Source organism: Corapipo altera, unplaced genomic scaffold (assembly GCF_003945725.1).
Source record: "Corapipo altera isolate COAL_440 unplaced genomic scaffold, ASM394572v1 24b, whole genome shotgun sequence".
NCBI classification, from domain to species: domain Eukaryota; kingdom Metazoa; phylum Chordata; class Aves; order Passeriformes; family Pipridae; genus Corapipo; species Corapipo altera.
In genome coordinates this window covers 13,278,412-13,298,526 of record NW_020884888.1, presented here as the reverse complement: position 1 = coordinate 13,298,526, position 20,115 = coordinate 13,278,412, and the positions used below count along the sequence as shown (strand labels likewise).

Here is a 20,115-nt window from a genome sequence, read left to right as displayed (position 1 = left end):
ATTAATATTTCCTATTTTTTCTGCTCCTCAAACTTTACAACTGGATTTCTCCAAGGCATTCTTCATTCTCACTCCTGTCTTCCTCTTCGTTTTGAAAGTATCAGTTTGGGGAATTGGCTGAAAGATATAAAAACACACACATAAAAATTGTTTGACTGATGGTATTTATTGTAAAATATTCTTTTTTTTTTCTGGAAGAGATATGAAGGTGAATCAGGAAATGGATGGCTTTTTCAGATCACATGAATCAGTACCCGAGAATTCATCATTTTCACCAAATATCTGTCTACTTTTAGGGATCTGAAGTTGGATGGCCCTTATTTAGAACTCTCATAACAACTTCTTTAAATGCCTTATTTGTCAGAGACTTTAATCAAAAGAAAGAGGCAATTACTAAAATTTGGCTCACAGATTTATAAGTGCAAGTGCATATTTATTTATATTTATTTATACTTATTATATAGCTGTGTTGAAAATCTCATCTTCATAAAAATAAACAATTTTGTTTATAAAGAGACTTCATAATAGAAATGCCAGGAGAAATATTACTTTATTCTCCCTTTTAATCACAGATGGTAAATATAAACTCATGAGAAGAACACCTAATTCTCAAAAGCCAAGTAATTTAGAATCTCATCTAGCTTTTCCTAATTAATAGATATTATGGAAACTAGTCAGTTTAACCTTTATATACAGCACATTACATGAGACAATAATTTGATGGAAAACAGCAGAATTTTCAACTCTTAACATTTATTTCCCTATGATTTAAAGCAAGTGTTGCAATGGTGTGTTTTGCAAAGACAATTAATATTATGCTCAGTCTGACCTTGTCCTTTGTCTGCTTCTGGACATAAACAGCTACACCCTTGCATGGCCTGCTTTTAAACAGTGTACTTCCCTACCAGACTTATCTGAGGATGAAGATGGCAAACTTAAATCCTCTGGGTTATCTGCTTTCCTGAGATGAAGATGTCATTCCTATTTTTACATATAAGAACATTGGGAGTCCCTGGTATTTAAATATGGCAGACTCATGATGATCCAGCCTTGGAAGGTGATGTTGCTCAACGCAGTAGGGAATGCTAAGGACTCACTCAACTCAGGGCAAATACTTTCCTGAATCTCAGTGGGAAAGAAGGAAGAAACAGCAATGTAGACCTGGTGATTAATTCTCTCAGGAGGATCACTTAAGCTAAATTCATGACAGCAGATTGTACAAGCTCTCTATTCTTTAGCATTGCTCAGGAAAGGGAGTTTGTTCATATGCACCATGCTCCTGCCTGCTCTGCTCCGGAAAGGCTCTGGTCACCAATATGGTTTCTCCTAAGTAATAAATTATGTGGTTAAAATACCCAAAGGTTGGCAATTAACTGTGAGACTTCAAAGTTTTTCTCTGCTTGTTTCTTATGAATTAAACAAAAATAAGTAATATTTTCAATGGTCTGGAAAAATACATGCGATGGGAATAAGGCCTTTGAACTCTGTGATTGTGAAGCAAGCAAAGTTGTTTCCTTATGATTCAAGCATAGCTCAAAGTTCAATTTCCTGAAGCTAACTCCTTCCTCCTTTTCTTTTTTTTTTCTTTGTTTGTTTGTTTGTTTTTAGGGTTTTTTTTCCCTTTTAACCCAACTTGATTTTTCAGTTTACTGTATCTGCCTTTGTTTTTCTAAATGGTGAAAAACACACTATCCAAGGTGTTTTTGATGGGTATTGTGAAGACAGGCCTTCCCTTGTACCATGGCTTTCCCACCTAAAAAGATGGAAGTCCACCCCCTTCCCTACTTTCTAACACTCCTTGTATCCTGCCACCACAGGGAGGAGCTGAAATCTTGGCTTCCCACCAAACTGGCCAATAGCCTGAAGGTGCTGAGCAGCCTTTCCTCTTCCAACTGCAGTACCTTACTGCTTTCACATGCTGCTATCCCTTAGCATGCTGGGCTCTATATTTTTGGAAGGAGACATTAAGAATTAGTAACAGTGAGAAATATAATGTCAGGAAAATACAAGGCAGAGGAGGAGGACATACTGGAAGGAAAGCTGGCTGAAATGGGACTTGGTCCGCTGTTTTGTTTTCCCCTTCCAGATAGCAGAGCTTCTCCTGCTGCTTTCTCCCCTACGGCCAGCGTAATATTCCTAGATTATGTTAGAATATCCTAATTTATTTTGGATATAGTAACACACTGAGGCTTTGCCTGGGATCAAGACACCAATGTGCAACTTGTACAGACACAAAAAACCCTCATCCCCTACTTGGAAGAGTACCTCTGGGGGCATTGTGTCACCTAAAATTGCTGGTCTCACTCATCTGATTTAACTCTGCACTTACACATAGCACAGGGTTACACGTAACATTAAAAATGTTACATTTTGTAGCTTTATTTCAAACATAGCTACTCTCACAGGCAGTTTCATACCTCTTTGCCCTTGAGCTTCTCAAATAAAATTAAATAAAATTAAGCATTGATATCATTACTGTTCTTCTGTGAAACTGGTAGTTAGCCGTAAAGCACGTGACTTAAAAGTTCTGGGAATGATGCAGAGTCAACATGATTCCAGTGGAATTTTTCTTAGGATGTACTGTACATCATTAAAACATTATGATATAAAGCTACAAATGTTGTGAGTTTTGGGGGTATGTTTCTTTGTTTGAGATTTTTTTACTTATATGTGCATTGTTTCATAGCCAAACTGCAGAGAAATTGTTAGAGGCTAAAATATACATCACTCCAGGTGCTAGAATTTTGATGGGTTTTTTCACTGGCAGTTGCTTTTCCATACAGTGTTTCATTTTTTATAGATAAAGTATGGATGTTTTATTTTTTTTCCCAGCAGCTGGAAAAACAAATATACCTCCTCCTTAAAAAGAAACTCTAAACTCTTTTTAACAGGTAGAGATACATAAAAAGTGTGGGACTTGCTGATGTGAACAGATATGTCTTAAACCTACTCCAAACAAGTTAATGGAGTAGATATGTGAACCTTTGTATATCTACACTTACTTTGATGGCAACTTTTAGGTGTAAAAGGAATTCTTTTATTTTCTATACAAGTATTTTCTGTATCAGAAGGAAATCACACGGGAAAGCAATCCTACATAAATATGCATTACAGTAGTGGCTTTTCAAACTCTATTGTTATAAATAAGGAAAAAACCTTGACTGTCAGGGTTGCATGACTTTAACAAAAAAAAAAAAAGGAAAAGAAAAAAAGTTTATCCTTTACTATTTGCCTTTTTTTTTTTTTTTTTAAGTGCCTACCAACAAGCAATCAGAAAGAATGCTCCAAATTCCAGGTCTTCATTTTTAATGATAACTTCAAACTTTCATTAATGTTTCTACTTGAATAAGTTTCTTTTATATCATAGCCAAAGTCATGTTCTCCCTTGAGCTGAATGTTTAAGGCAATTTGGATTTGCAGCATTTGACTTGCTGATAAGTTTTGATTCTAGTTGTTTTAATTAGGTATGTTTTTATAGGATTACTCTAGCATGAATCAATTCCACAGCTTTGTTTGTTTTAATAAACTCTTACTGCTTTTAGTCTTCTAAATGGAGGTCTTGCTGTGAACAAAAGTCAGGTTTCTCTCTGCAGTTTGTAGTAGAAATGTGCAAACGCTGCCATAAAAAAAAAAAAAAACGCTGATGGAATTAATTACAATACACACATGAACAAAAATAACCTCCTGGTTTAACACAGGTGGGCTGGCTAAACAAAGACATGCATCAGAAACCTGGTGAGATCAGAAATGCGAACGCACGTACCTGGGGGAGATGCCTGCGCGGCTCGGCTGCAGCCCCGCAGTGCCACGTCTCACTGTCCCACGCATGCAGCGGGACCTTTATAGGGAACTCTCCCAGGGCCTGGAAATGAACTTTCGGGGCTGACACGTCGATCGTGTTGTGGGGGGAGGGAGGGGACTGGCGGGGGCGGAGAGGGACTAGCCAGAGGCTGTTACGTGGCCGCGAGAGTGTCAACCCCGCATTCCCCGAGCCGCGCAGTGCCCGGGCGCTCACCCGCGCAGCGCGGCGGGGACGGGGCTGGTGATGCGCGGCTCCCGTTGCCTACGCGGCTCCTCGCCAGACCCTGGGGGCTCGGGGCTGGGACACTGGGGGTTGTCTCGCCGGCTGCGGGATGGCGTATAAGGGGGCGCGGGGAGCCGGCGGGCGCGCACCGTGGGCGCTCCCCTGCCTCTTCCGCCCCGGAGCAGCCGCTAGCAGCCGACTCTCCTTCGCCTGCTATATCTGCTGCTCCCCGGTTTCGGCGGCGACTTCCCCGCCTCCGGAGCCCCGGGCACAGGCCGGGAGCCCCTGAGGACCCGGCACAGCGGAGCTGCCCGTTGCCCACCGCCTCCTCTCCTTCCTTCCCTTCCTCCCTCCCCCTGTCTCTTGCTGCAGCTCGTCCGGATTTGTTATGCTTAGTTGTACCGGCGCTGGGGCGCCCGTGCTCAGATCTGATGGTGAGGAGCAGCCTCAGGTTATGTTTTTTTGAGTTGTGGTGAGTAAAAGGGAAAAAAAAAAAAATAAAAACAAACCCAAACCCCGAGCACAAATATCTCAACCAGTTGCAACTTCTCGCCTGGCCCGGAGGAGGGAGCGCGGGGGGGAGGGAAGGGAGTAATGCGAGATCGCCCCAGCCCGGGGCAGCGCTAGCTGCGGGACGAGCCGAGCCGCGTACGGCATCGCCGGGGACGGGCGGCCGTGGCGGCCGCCCCGGCTGCCGCTGCTCCGCCCCCGCGGCGGGGCGCTGGGTCCGGCCGCCGGGCGAGGCGCGCAGCTGCCGCGCCGCAAACTTGGTGGGAGCGAGCGGAGCGCGGGCGGCTCGGCGGGGCTGCGGCCATGGCGGCGTGAGCAGGGAAGCGGGCACCATCGCGGCGCCGGAGCCCGCCCGCCCGCCCGCCTGCGGCGTGCAGCCCACGGCGCCTCCAGGTAACCCCTCCCGGCCCTTCTCCCCACGCGCCGGCGCCAGGCTCGGGCTGGGGGGTTGGAGTGCCGCAGGGATGGCACGTCCCCGGCCGCCCGCTCCCTGCCCGGGGCCACTTCGCTTGGGGTTCGCAGGGCTGCGCCCCTGGCTCCGCCGAGCGCCCCCGGGGGCGCGGAGGCCGGCCAGGGTCGGGGTCTGGGCGGCGCAGCGGGTGGGTGCCGGCAGGGGGAGCTGGCGGCGAGGCTCAGCGGCGCTGCCGCCGGGTACCGGTGTCGGGGAGCGCTGCTGGCTCCCGGAGCCCGAATCGGGCATTGCCCGGCCCCACCCCTGAAAGTCCACCCAGCCTTCCAAAACGAGTGGCCGTTCTCCTCGAAGACGGTGCTGTTTGCTAGGGAGAAATAAAAACCAGATGGGCGGGCAGCCGCTTCTGCAGCGGGGCTGAAGCCCGGACCGTCCCCGCCGGAGCTCCGCGCAGTGGGACCCCCGCGCCGCTCCCACCCTCGGGGTCGCACTCGCGGGAGCGCGTTCTCGCCCAGAAGCGTGAGGTGCGTTGCGGTCGCTGAGGCAGCGAGGAGGCAGCCGCTGGCTCCGAAACGTTTTGGAGGGGTTTTGTCACACTTTGGCAAGTGAAGTTTGCTTAGCCTCGTCTTCTAGTGAGAGCAGCAGTGGAGTGAAAGGCACTGGGAGTTGTCTGAGAAACATGGGGTTTTCAGTGGGATGTTCGTGTAGTATGATTTAAAGCCCTGATGTACTTTCATTCTCACTGTTATTTAACTGGACTGTCTTCGTTTCTTGGTGTGACTGTATTTTGGTACTTTCTGAATCAGGGAGTTTGAGTTACCATTCCGCAACAATGCAGATGGAAACACCTCGGTCAGTTGTATAAATCCATCATTCCGTGAGGATTGCTTACCAGACAAATTACAACTATTAGGGTTTGTTGTATCATTCTAGATGCTAACTGTGAATTGTAGATTGACACAACGATAATCTGCCCAGGATTATTTCTGGGGGGGAGCAGACGTGGAGGGAGCTGTAAGTGCATCTGTTCCTTCAGCAGGCTGAACTATTGGCAGGATAGATCTGTACATGCAGGCGCACTCATCCTTTTGAAGATGGTTCGAATTTGCAAGTTTACAGCTGAGAAAGACATCCTAAAACTAGACTGTGTTGTTAAAGTTGTAGTGATAGCATGCTCTGACAGCCCTAAGGTAGTGCATCTGAAGATTGTGTTTTCTGAAAGCTGGCTAACCACTCTTGGTTTGAATTTTGGTGTAAAAGACTGGTGTGATGCTAGCACAGCTACAGCGCTGTGAAACAGATTTTTTTTCATAATGGAAATTGAACTCAAGTCTTAGTTCTAGCACTTTGAGCATGTACCAGTTGTTATATGACTGACTCAGTTTAGTGAAGTCTGATTTACCAAGAATTGTTGAACTTGGTGATGTCATATATATAACACATGCTCAATCAAAAGTGTATTACTGCCTTGAAAGGCTGAGGTATGGCCTTAGGTACTTTGCTTAGTCTAGTGAAAAAGTTTGGTAGACTTCTGCATTTTGTGCTGTGTTCCCACCTTCCTCTCTGGCAGGTACTAATAATCTAACTTTATTACATTTGCTGATGAATTCATCTCGTTTTCTCATTTTAATGCTGAACAGCTGTGAGGAGTCCTGCTGAGCGCTAAGATTTTGCTCTGGAGTGTGGCTGTTTACTTCTCTGTTTGAGAGGTTGTTTTGAACTAAGTAGTGTAAATACTTGCTTTTAAGTTGTACTGCTTATTCCTTGGGATGTTGCAACTGTTTTGTTTTGGTTGACAAAGCTGAAGGCATTAATGTCTGTAGTGTCTCATTTGTTTTAATCTTTAACCAGAGCTGTTTTCTCAAAATACTTAGGAGTTCCTGTGCACTTTGTAATGATCCATAAACATGGTTGTAGCAGGTTTGTTGTACTTATTTTCTGTTGGGCAGAGATGCAGAGGGTGGTAACTGTACGTTGCTGCTGTTTCCAGAAGAAGGAGTTGTGTGGTGGTTTGTTTTTTAACTTCTCCTCCCCCAGCTACTTAGGGAAACCACGTGGATTCTGACTTTTGTTGATGTAGCCTTGCACAAATACAGGATTTTCAATGAATGAAGTTCATTACTTTCCAGTGAGTAAACTGTATGCTACGAGCTGTGAACTGCAGAAATAAAATGTAAGTGTCCTTCAGATTCTGGCTTTTGTGTTAGAAGTTGCGAGTAGGAATTCAACCAGGGGAGCAGCTGAGCTCCTGGGGTGAGCAGGAGCAGACAGACCCGTTTCTGCCCTCTGGTCTGGAACAGCTTTATCACCAGTGTTGGCTGGGTCTTATTTCTGTGCTGTAGGACACGTAAGTGAATAGCTGATAGTACTATCAGTTGATAGTAGGTGTGTACTACCAGTAGTATCGGTTGATAGTGGGGAGGAGAGTGTGTGTAATCCTACACTGTGCTATTTAATGTAAAGCGGTATCTAATACTTGGTTAATATGTTGTGATGACGGACTTCTGAATAGCAGTGAAATACAATTCAGCTTTAGATTTAACATCTGGTTTATACAATTTTGATATGCTCTTGATGTTTGGTAGTATATGTTCTGAAGTTACTATGGCTCCTGAGATGAATTGATATTGCTGCTGCCGTAATTATAGGAAGCAGCTCTGAGGAACTTCTCCTTTTCTGTAACATCATTTTATGGAGATGTTTAATGGGCATTCTTGTCAGTACTGAGTTCTCCGAATTATTGCTAATCAGTCTGTTTCTCTTCATTATCATCTTTTTATCCTCTTTGGCATGTGTATACATTCCTATTTGGAAACAATTCTAAGTTACAGACTATACATTTGTTTTTTCCTAATGTGTTTTGTAAAGCTGTAGCTGATTGAAAAGAATGAAGTGTTTGTTTGTTTGTGTTTTTGTTCTTGTTTGGTTGGTGCTTTTTGTTTTCTTTTTTTTTCCCCAAACGCTATAAATACTTTTCAAACTGACCCTTTTGAGATATGTTTGCCAACTGTTGGCTGTAGCCTGGATTTAATTTCGAGGCTGCAGTATTGCAACTGTGACCCGTGAAAGGCAGGTGGCACTCTGCTATCTGCAGTTCTTACAGACACCCGTGGAACATCACAGCCTGACATGTGAAGTTGAGGTATGGTTCGCCGTTAAACCTGTTGTTAAAATGTCAAACTGTTTCCAAAGAAGGTGGGGGGTTTTATTTTAGTTTGCTCCATAAATATTTCTGATGATTTATTTAAGAAATTTGCCAGTTTGCATCTAACTATAGCACATTCATTTAACATTTGTCAGGAAAGTAGCAAATGGAAACCAAGTTAGTGATCCCCAAACTGCAGTCCAATTTGTGTTCTCTCGATTTTTTGCTAGAATGTATATTCCAAAGTATAAAGTATATAAATCTTTCATTATTTAGTGTATGTGTTCATGCATCTATTCTCAAATTTGTATTTTCCCTGAGGAACATTGATGCAATCCAGTTGTCTGCTGTATAGAATCAACTCTTTATCTCCATACTCATAGTTTTTATATAAATATATTAATAAAATGAATCTCCATTTGGGAACCTTTTTGGAAGAAATGTGCTTGTTTCCCGGTGTATATGAGAAAGTCCAGCAACTTCACAAAAGAGCAGGTATTTGTCAGTTGTTACTGATAGTAGCAGAAAGCTGGGGTTGATACAAAGTCTGCACTGCGGCCCTTGCAGTGAAATTCTTGAGTTTAACTCAACTGTTGAAACTTATCTTTTCAAATGTTATCTTTTCTTTGCAAATAGTTTGAATAATTTGTTTAGAAAGGTTAAATGCTGTGTAGCATGTCAGATGCACTATCATTTCCAGACTTATCTCCAATTAGCTTATCTGTGTTATGAAATTTCTTGTGCGATAGCTAGATAATATGGGTTCTCATTCCTTTTCTAGTTTTTTAAATCAGGATATATCCCTGAGCTCCAGTATATATACCTTAGAATTGTTGGATCTTAATTTCTGACAGAACTGGTCAACCTTTTCATGGTTACCAACCCCAATAATGGAGATTAGTGTTTCATTTAGGAGATATTGATTGAGCAGCTCTGAATCTTTGGCATATAATATTCTGATTTTTTAATGCCGTGCTAGATGAACACCATCATCCATCCACTTAGCAGTATTTGTTGGGTTTAGGAGAAGCTCAGAGAAATTATAATTTTGAAAATGCTGAAATGCAGCCTGTTACTCTCCTCTCTCTATAATACTGGGGTGCATTCCAAGGCTTTACTAAATACATGTGAGGAATAAATTAGAGAACATGCGATGGCTGCAGGATTTGCTTATACATGAATTGGGTAGGCTGAAAAGATGTGTTTTGCTGTGAATTGTGAGATTTTCACCCTTCTTTTCCCCATCCCTTCTCTGCATTTCAAAATTGAGCTGCTTTCTTTGCTGCTGTCTTCCTTTTCTGAATTCCTAGTCTAGGTGGAAAGCCAGAATACTGTTGAAATGTGCTTTCTGGTTAGACTTAGGCTTAACTGGAATGTTTACTATAAAGTTAACTGTAAGACCTCTGTAGCTGGGGAGAAATATTTAAGTAATTTTGGGCCCTATTCTTCTGACCCACAGTAATCTTGTTGCTGAATCAGTCATTTCTTTTACTGGTGAACTCTCCAAAGGTATGCGAATGAGTATTTGTGTTGTGGTTTTAAAAAATATTAGGCAGTTGTTTTACACTGTGTTTTCTTCAGCATGAAGTCACTTCAGAAATTCCTGTTGCTTTTTTTTTTTTTCTTCTGTCCATTTGTGTTTTCTCATCATTTGTGTTGTTTCAGTGACCTGCTTTCACTGGAAGCCCACTAACATTTGCATTGGCAAAACCCCTTAGTTAGAAAGTGTACCCTGGGGGCACTGCTGAGATCACCTTGTTATGAGAGAAGATGTATGGGATAAAGCCCTTTCTGTTGACCTTGTCTGATAGTGAAATTGCCGAGTACTTGAGGAAAAACCCCTGGCCTTACCAGTTACTGGAGGATAGGTCATGTGTGTTGCTTTGTGTCTCTCGAAGTCTGGCAGAGTTTTAAGGTTTCTTTACTAAGCCAAAGTTGGAGACTGCAAAAAGAGATTATCCGCAGTCTTTGGGCTGCTATGTTACTTAATCTGAGTTTGGTTGTTGATGACCTCTTATGTCTCATTTGCTTTCTTATTCTGAACTTGCAGTAGGGCTATATGGTTGTTTTATTAGTTTTTGTCATAAAAGCAGTGTGTGTGTATTCTAATTTTTGTCTATTTTTGTCCATTCTCTTGCTCCAATGCATGCTTTTCCTTGTTGATTTTTAAACATAAGCAATGATATTGAAATACTTCCTAAGAATGTTCAGGGGAGAGCATGTACACAAGATTGCTGCTGGTGTCTGATGTTATATTACCCAATGCTGCAACACAGGACTCATATCTTAGCCAAAAGATGGGATTTCAACTTTGGAAGGGAATGGACTGTTTTCTGATAGTGCTCTTCAAGGTGTATCAGCCTGGGCTAGGCCAAGAATGTAATGACTCTTGTAAGACTCATGAACTAGCTGTTGATGCTCAAGTTGCTAAAGGTGATGTTGGTACTGTTATTGTCTCTTGCACTTTTTTTCTGACCTGTAAATCCATGATCTGGCCCTCACTTGATTAAATACTTCAGAAAAACCCAAACAACCAACCAGAACCCCCCCTTAATTCCTGTCCTCTATTAAAAACTTGACTTTGTGACCTGAAAACTGCTGTATTCTGTGTTCTTCAAAGGCAGGCAGGTCTAAATGGAGTTAGAGAGTGCTGTTGTAGTTTGTTGTTCTTCTTGGAAATTCTGAAACTTTATGTCAGTCAGTTGTCTGTGGGGTCCTTTTAGTTGTGCTAGTGTAGATCCATAGCGCAAACAGTATTAAGGAACTGATCCTCTCAACACTTCGTCTTTGAAGTACCCATGGCCACCGATCCCAGTAAGGCCCTATAGACATTGGTCTCAGTGTTACTGCAGGTGTGCAATGGCTACTGTCAGGTAAGGAAGAGGGGAGAAGAAGATTGCAGAATAAAGTTCTGATTAGTCTCTCAAATAACAATGAAACTTGTTGGATTTTGCCTCAGTGGTTTAGAGTGTATCCATGCAGCTATTTGTTATGTTAACTTTTGCTGTTATAAAGCTTTCTTGTGGAGGTTGCAAATGGACTTAGGCATGGGTATATGCCTGTCTTCACCAGCAATCTAAACTCATCTCCTGAGGAGTGAGGTACCTGAGAGGCAATGCCTCATTGCGTTGCCCTTGAGTGTATCAGAAGTGGGAAAATTCAGCGTAATAACCTGTTAAAAACTGAAGTTCAGTCTTGCAGAGTTTGTCTTTCAGACCTCACTCTATTGAAAAATTACAATGGATTCTGGTACATGCTGTTGTAATTGATAGTACAAAACCACAAAACCCTTCTACATTCATGTGCCAAGAGCATGAGTTCACGCTTACAGATCTAGAGATGTACAAGAGGTGAAGTTGATGTTTATGGGAAGAAAAACTTCTCTTGATGCATAAGATAAGAGTCCTAAAATGCTGTTACCCTAGGCTCTGGGGACTTGTTGAAGTGATGTAATTCTGTTGTAAAGTTTGGTCACAGTATACAGGCTTTTCTGAATTGTCCAAGAAAGTTGCAAGATTTTCCAATTTATATTCTATTGCTTTCCTGAGCACATGGTGTTAGGCTCTTTATCTGAAGCATTATTTAATATCTTTGATACAGAAGATGAACCAGTGAAGCTTGGGCATCATCCTGTAACTTTTTTTTTACAAAAAAGTGTAACTAGGAACAACAGCAAACGGAGAGATCAGGGCTCTAGACCTGAATCATTGTTCTTTTTGCCATTGTTGTCTGTTGTTTCAAATTAAATGAATTGTCTGGGTGGAGTGACTTGATTTTTTTTTTCCCTTCAATATCCTTTCTATAAGTAGCTTTTATTAGAAAATCCCATTTTTGCTCAGTTATCTATAACTGGCAGGGAAGGTTGTTTTCAAATGTATTTAATCTGAAGGCCAGTGAGATTAGTATTGAATTTTGAAGAAAAATGATCTTGAACTAGAGGTAAACACTTAATTCTGATATTTAACTTGAGTCTTTATATTTGTCTCTCAAACCCATAATCATAAAGTACTCTTAAAATAACTTGAGCAAACGTGTTGTTTTCCTTTGAGTACCCTATGAACTCATTCCTTGCCTCTTGGGAAAAAGACACATTAGTCTTTTTATAGGATGACTGTTGACAAAGCTTGTCCTTCAACTTCTGCTGCTGTGTTGTAATTGTTTCTTTTTTTCCAGAAGGCTCAAAAAAGAACTAGTTTGTTGCAGAGGCATATCACTAATATTTTAATAAGAATTGCCTAGAAATACAGCAAGCTCAGTTTGTTTATGAGGAACAATTCATGTGCTTAACTTACCTCTCTGATTTATTGTGAATTCTGTATAAATCAGGCTTGGTTTATAATTGCATGTATTTGTTTATTTTGTAGATTTAGCATTTCCCTTAAAAGAGTCATTTAAACAAGTGGTTTGGGTTTTTTCCCTGCTACTCCCATCAACCTTGGCCTTTTTTATAAGCCCCAAATTTCTAACAATGCCAACACTGAAAATTTTGAAAATGGCATTCACAATGAGCAGAGCAGTTGACACAAGGCCTATTCCTAGCTCTCAGCACACACCGACATGTTCAAAGATTTATCTGCAGCCATAGGTCAAGTCTAGAGAACTTGATCACAGGTGAGACCTGAGGATCTAGAGGCAGCTGTTTTTAACTAGCAGGTTGGGTTTGCTTCTTGCCAGGCCAGGGTCTTGTCTCCTCTTTCTGTATTGTGGGAAATGTTGCTTTATGGTATGTTTGAGTACCTTCTTTTCTTCCTGCTTAGTTTTTGACTAAAACTTTCTAAGACTTATAAGAAATTTTGCATGTGTTGAATGTTCTTGCTTCCACATAAAAAGTTGTTTCCTACAAATCAATCTTCATTTGAAGAATAGTGTTTCTATGAGTGTTTGTATTAATATCTATAGATAGTTGACAATTGGGATGAGCAATCTTGGGAAAAACTTGTCTGGATCTTCCTGAATATCATTCGTATTGCCTTTTAGGTACCTCTAATGCCAGCCTTCATCCCAAAACATTAGGAAGAGAGAAAAAAGCCAACCTTTAGCTTCATAATAGCATCTAGATTGACTTTCGTAATTGTATTAGTAGTCCTAAAAATATTAGGTTTATGTGAACTGGAGTGCTCATAGGAGCCTTACTTTTGTGACTGAATTGTAAGGATTTGAGTTAACGAAACTCAGTATTATATTGTTCAGGCTTACATGTCATACTGTGACTGAAAATAGTTTGGAATTGCTCTTGTAGGCAGCTTACTAGGGAGAAAGCGATTAGCAGAAGATAATCTCTTCAGCTTTAGCGATGGCAACTAGTGTATAAATTATTAGTAACTTCTTCTGAAATGTTGTTTCATTTAGCTTCTTTTTGCAACAGTAGTTCCAAAATTTCATTATTTCAGCAGCATTTAGGATCACAACTGTAGTCTTTATGTTGCAAAATGTGGAATATATAAAATTTTCTTAGGAAAGGACGTTCTTTCAAGTTTGATCTTTGTACACTTTCAAACCTAATCAACCAGAAGGGAGATTTAATCCGTGAAACAGGTAGTAGCTAACAAGCAAACTCTAAGTGTTGTCCAGATATTAGAAAAACAAATTACTTGGTAGAATTGCCTTGTTAAGGTTTATGGCTTGACATGCTTCAATAATCTCAGACCTAGCGGGAGGTTAACAAAGCTTGGGAAGAAGGATGTCCACTTACACAGGACTCGAAGAATGCAGAATTTATGGGCCAAAAAGACAACTGGCAGAACTCTCAAGACATGGAAGAAACTGATAGAGCCAAGTTGGCAATTATGCTGAAATCAGCTCCAACTGGGTAAAACGTAATTCTGGAAGGGGGAGGTTATGATCAGCAACTGACCGACCACTGGTAAGAAGACCACAAAGAAACTCACTGACTCAAAGGAAGAAAAAGACTGAGCATATGAACAAATTAGAATGAGAAGAAAGAGAATCATTAACCAATAAGAGAACTGTATAACTTGTAGCCAATTCCTTTGTTCGCTAAAACATATAAATAGTAAAAAGTTTTGATAGTTGGTGTGCGTGATTTATGAAATTCCAGTGAACATCCAGGCTCGTACAACTCTGAAATAAATGATCAATGTCTGTCTCAAGTGTGTAATTATTGCACAACTGGCAATGGATCCAATTCTTATAGACAACACTTATACCTTGGTCCCAGGAACTCATCAACAGAGAAAACTTTTGCATCAATGTTCTGTTATCCAGTTTTTCTGGTGGTATACCTAGCTGTTAAAAAATGAATGGAAATACAACATCCTTGCCCCAAGGCATCTACAAACAGATTCATTTTTGTCTGGTATGATTACTCTCATTCACTACATTGCATTCCACTACAGGTCAGCACTGTGCAGAATTATGGAAATGGTAAGATACTTCTCATACTTCTGGTAGTGTATGTAATATTTTTACACTTCCTATAGAAAAGATTCTGTAGACTCTAGGTTGTATTTAAATATCAGCTTTGATTTTTTTTTTTCTTTTAAACCTTTCTCACTTAAGGTTCTACTTCAGTAACTCCTGAAAGATTTACCGCTGTTGCCAAGTTTCTAATATATCCAAACCTTGTTGGAATGAGTCCAGCAGAGAGCAGAGCTGGAGCACCTGTCCTATAAGGACAGACTGAGAGAGCTGGAGCTGTTCAGCCTGGGGAAGAGAAGGCTCTGGGGAGACCTTATGGCACCTGTCAGTACCTAAAGGGGGCCTACAAGAAAGCTGGAGAGAGACTTTTCACAAGGGCATGTAACAATAGGACATGGCAGAATGGCCTTAAGATGAAGGAGAGTAGGTTTAGATTCAATATTAGGAAGAAATTCTTTATTGTGAAGATAGTGAGGCACTGAAAAAGGTTGCCCAGAGAGGCTGTGGATTCCCCATCCCTAGAGGTATTCAAAAGCAGGCTGGATGGGGCTTTGAGTAACCTGGTCTAGTGGAAGGTTCCCTGCCCATGGCAGGGGGTTTGGAATTAGATGATCTACATGAAAGGAGGTTGTAGCAAGGTGGAGGCTGGCTTCTTCTCCCAGGCAACTAGCAACAGGACAAGAGGAAATGGCCTCAATCTATGCCAGGAGAGGTTCAGGTTGGACATCAGGAAGAATTTCTTCAGTGAAAGGGTGATAAAACATTGAAACAGGCTACCCAGGAAGTGGTGGAGTCATTATTCTTGGAAGTGTTCAAGAAATGACTGGACATGGCATCTAGTGCTATGGTTTAGTTGGCACGGTGGAGTTCAGTCAAAGATTGGATTTGATGATCTTGGAGGTCTTTTCCAACCTTAATGATTCTGTGACCTTTAAGGTTCCTTCCAACCCTAACCATTCTATGATTTAATGATTCTGGTGTCTTATGCAGCATGGTATGGGATAGGCTGGAGAGACTAGCTAACTGCCTTCCTCTGGCATTTCTGTTGCCTAGCAGCTGCCTGCAAGTGGCAGGTGACATGGTTGGTTTGCTCAAGGTTCTGAATCATCAAAGAAAGATCAAGTATAACTCATCTGTATAGTAACACTACAATGTTGATAGATACTTTAGTAATGTGTGACAGATGTATATTAATTAAATGAGGACTGTGATAGAACTCATTTGAGCAATAATTTCTGTGTAGAAATTGTTGGTTGGGGCTTAGTGGCCAGAATTATTCTACTTAGATGACTAGATCAGAGTAATGCTCCTTCCTGACAGTAAAACTTATCTATAATTTAAAAGCTTTGTATCAATAATAAAATATATCTGTGACACTTGCAATGTCTTGAAGAACTTTGAAACCAGCATTTATAAATGTTTCCTGGTATACTCTACACATGACCAAAATTAACCTCACCTTCCAGTTCCTACATATATATATATATAGTCGTGCTCGCATGGGAGCATGCTTTTTTTTTTCTCTTCTGTACATACACACGCATGCAGTCACATACATTCTTACAGTCTATTCTGGCTTGACAAGCAGTGGCACTGGCTAGATAATATGCTCCCTTCATTTGTTTAGTGAAAATTCTGCTATAGTATCCTACACAAAGTAATAGTAGAAGGACAGAGAAGCCTTTCTGCTGGGAAGAACTTATCAGCTTCAGTGCAGTGATTAGTGCACAAGACCATTCTGAAAGATAAAGTGAATTGAAATAGAGATCAGGATGCTGTTCTGATAGTTGATGGTTTTATTTTGAGCTCTGAAGAGCTCATCTCTTTGAAGAGCAAAGAAATATTGGCATCAAATATTGATTGTGTGCAATATCTAAAATTCATAAACTTCTTAACTTTATTCTGGCAAGCTGGACTGCAGGGATAAATGCAGCACCTTTTACTGATGAGGGAAAAGAGAGAATAAAAGAAATATAATTTAAATTAATCTTTCATGATGCCTATAGTGGGATCTTTTAAAGGCAGATGTGATTATGTGTGTGATTTGACTGGATTTAGAAAATACAATCAAATCAGTAGAATTTTTGTAAATTACGAAGTTATGTTAATTTAGATGGACCAGAAACATGGACAGGCTAATTGGACTACACTAATAAGAATGTACATGGGTATTTGAGGTTTTAATTAACTTTTCTGAAAGCTGATGAACACTTTGTAAGTGCAAGTATTTCTCCATAGTTTGCCTCTGATTTGGTGGTATGTCTTGCCATGCAGTCTTGCTGCAGGCTGTGATTAAGTCTGTACTGTGTAAGATTTAAGTATAGTTGCTATGCATTAATTTCTAAAATCTCCAGGTTGTGTTCCCTCTAACTGCAGCTGTAGCTCTGAAAATGGCATCAATAGGTCCAACATGTTGTTTCAGATAATGTACAGGAACATGTTGCTTTTATAGGGTTCTCAGTTAAAGGTGAGGTGGCTTAATGATAGTGAAAGGGTGTGGAATATTGAGGATTGACATTAGCATTGCTTCATGTTCCTAAAAATTTGGAAATAAAAATTCTACATGGTTTGTTATCTACATTTTAGTATAACAATGCTAATAAAATGAGCTTTTATGCTCTATTGAGTTCCCTTTTGCTCTGTGTACATTTTAAAGCAAAAAAAGAAGAAATTAGAATATTCCTTGCTTTACTTTTTAGTGATTTGGCTCAGTTCTGCTACGTCTGTCATGTGCAGATGTAGCAGAACTGGTATAAGGTATAAGGCAGGCCAGGGTATTCCTACCTTCTGCTTCTAGGTTATGTATGTATTAATGAACACATGATTCTTTGCCTAATCCATCAAGGTGGAATTACTCTTTTCTGTTTTCACTCTGCCGTAAGTCAGCCAAGATGGTGTTCCAGCAGGTAAAATATTTTGTGTGAGCAATCCACATGCCATCTCAGCCTTTAGCTGGCCATCAGAAGGTGTGCCAAACATCCTGTTACCTTCATCACATCTAAGACATGCAGGTCACCTTTCCTGCATTCCTGTAGCCTGTACTGAGTGTATTGCTGTCACTGAACACTAAGCAAGCAGGGGTGCTTGGGCTGGCAGGAGCCTGCTGACACTTTTGGGGCTGTCACTTTTTTTCCTGCTGCTTTGTGTCCTGAAGCTCAGGACAGAGAAAGGCGGCTGCTGTTGTGTAGGTGGGTGGGTTTTTTTTGTTTTGTTTTGTTCTGTTTTTTTTCTCCTTAATTCCTCACTTCAGGGGCAAAGATAATGATGTAGGTGGTGGGCAAGGGGGTAGAAACAGCTGGTCTAAATAAGAGGTGGGATGGGATATTTTAGATGAGTGGGAATGGAAAGCTTCAGAGGAAACCAGGCTTGTGTGCCGTGGGAGAACAACGTGGTGGGAGGTAGTAGATGGGCAACTGCAAAATTGTGGAAGCCTTTCTTCTTTGTCTCTACTGCTACACACCTGGCATCCTACTTGCACTCCAAGTGTTACCCTCTTAGTCTCTCCTTGACTGTTCACAGGAACTGAGTCCTTTTGAACTAGATCAAAAAATAAGGTTCCAGCTAACCATATCCACTGCCACTATGCTATTTTTGTTAAGTACTTAGAAGTATACAATTAGCTAATGAAATGCTTAACACAGTTTCTCACACATGCAACTGCATGAAGCTTGATGGCTGTGTTAGTGTAAATAATTGTCAGGCAGGAGGAGTTGCTATATAATATGAACTATAGAAACTGAATTCCAGGTTAGAAAACTTGGTCAGGCTAATTGAAGTAATGTCACCAGCTCTCAAGGTGGACACTGTTCTCATTTGTGTGTTGAAGGTCTGTGGATCTACAGGGCTTTCAGCTGTTCTCCAGGTACGAACTTTCTATACACCTTGTTTGTTATTTGCTTTGAGTGTCTTCAGTGAACTATTATGTGCTTTGCAGTAGAACTCAACTACGGATACTATGACACTGTAAGTGCTATGGAGATAAACAAGTTAATTTGTCAAACTTATAAAAGTGCACAATCACTTCTGGAATCCAAAAGAAATCAGCAAAACCATCTTATAAATTAAAGCATGTACTTGGTGTGAAGTGATAACAACTTTGTTTTACATATTGGAGAGAGATCTTTGGTTAATGTCTTTATTTCATAATCCAGAGCCTGACTCTACTCTCCGCCTTTTATTTCTTAAAAAATAAAAAAAGTAACTTTTTTTACCGAAGCAATTTAAAAGCCAGTCTTCTTATTTGCCTGAGAACTTATGATCAGCAGAAGACCTATGAAACATTATGATTTAGATTGGTGTAGTGTAGCAGTGCGGCCCTTGTATAACAAGGAATAAGATGCTCCTCGTGCAGTGGTGTGGTCAAAGAGACTTTATTTCAAACTCGGCGCTGTTTTATTCCTTAACACCATGTGACTTCTTTAACCAACCAGGTTACTTATGTCGGGGCATGCTCTCTTGGGCTCTGTTACCTCGGCACATCCCCTGTGCCCTTAGACACGCCTCCCACAGTGTAGGAGCACAGTTGAAATAGGTTGGAATAGCACAGTGAACTTCTGCCTGAGTTCCATTTATTATGGTGAATATGGAACACAAAATATTTGCTTAATTTATCTGTAATACAAAGGGTACTCTAAGATAATGGTAAAAAAATTCAGTATAGCTTCTTTATTCCACTGGCAGCACATCCAGACCTTTTTTCCTCTGTGTCTTTAAATATCTTCTTGAAAACCCTTCAAAGGTAGTTTTATTAACTTAACATAGTGCAGATGTCACTAGCTGTGAGGAATAAGTCACAATGACTTGTAGTGTTGTGTCAAAAATATCATTAAGAGGCTTAGAACAAGGGGAGCAATTAATGATCAGTCTTCTGTATGAACAAATGTCACAGACTCCTTTAGGGCTAAGCTGCTTCTGTGCCATATTAATTAATGGCTCTTTTGAACAAAGTTGGTGTTGATGAGTGGGTTTAATTAAGCATACCTGAGAAAATCCAGAAAAGCACATCAGAAGTATTAGAATGAAAAATTTGCATTTAATTTAATAAATAAAGACTTTTTCATTCTCGAGGGTTTTGTGTTTCATGTAACTGTTTCTGGCTAACATTTCCCTCTAACTATTGTGTTGTCTTTATTGGAGAGTTTGACAGAAACTATGTCTTATGGTTTGCTTCAAGATGCATGCCAAATACCGTGCTCATATTTAAATCTTTATTATTAAAAATGTATTAAATCTGTCATAACAGAATATATCTCTTGGAACAGTCTCAGTCTACCTGTTGAAATGTGGCAGGTAAGGGAAATAAGCTCATGTAAGTAGAAAGGTAGAAATCTTAAACTGCCTATTCCAAACTTGCTGACCCTGTACCTAAGTTAAAAATGTCTCCTTGGGAAAACTAAGAAGCAGCTCTGTAGTACAAACTCACATGTAAAACTGGATTGTTCATTGCACTCAGTGGCTTACAGGTCTAAATTGAGACCTGGTGAATGGTGGTCCCCAAAATCCATGTTATTATGTGGATCATAGTAATACATATATCAGCATGGAGTTTTGTTTCATTTTTGATTCTATTTGTCACTCAGTAAGACAGAGGTAAGTGTGGTCAGTATAGTATAGACACCTGGAAGAGTCTACCTAGAAGGTGAAGGCTAT

The 20,115-nt window shown here is 40.7% G+C and overlaps 1 protein-coding gene and 1 non-coding gene across 4 annotated transcripts in view; one reads left to right on the top strand and one right to left on the bottom strand.

Moving 5' to 3' along the window:
- Positions 1-207: 207 nt before the first annotated feature.
- Positions 208-276, bottom strand: LOC113947503. The gene has a single exon (XR_003527765.1). It is a non-coding gene; the product is annotated as a small nucleolar RNA SNORD123 (small nucleolar RNA).
- Positions 277-4,774: 4,498 nt separating this feature from the next.
- Positions 4,775-20,115, top strand: part of SEMA5A (semaphorin 5A) — a 329,773-nt gene continuing 314,432 nt past the window's right edge. For 2 of the 3 annotated variants that reach the window (XM_027643929.1, XM_027643930.1), the window contains exon 1: positions 4,775-4,927. The gene's annotated coding sequence lies outside the window, so the exon portion shown is untranslated. Of the gene's footprint in view, positions 4,928-5,258; positions 5,468-20,115 lie in introns of those variants that run through there. The other variant, XM_027643928.1, reaches the window with a different exon arrangement.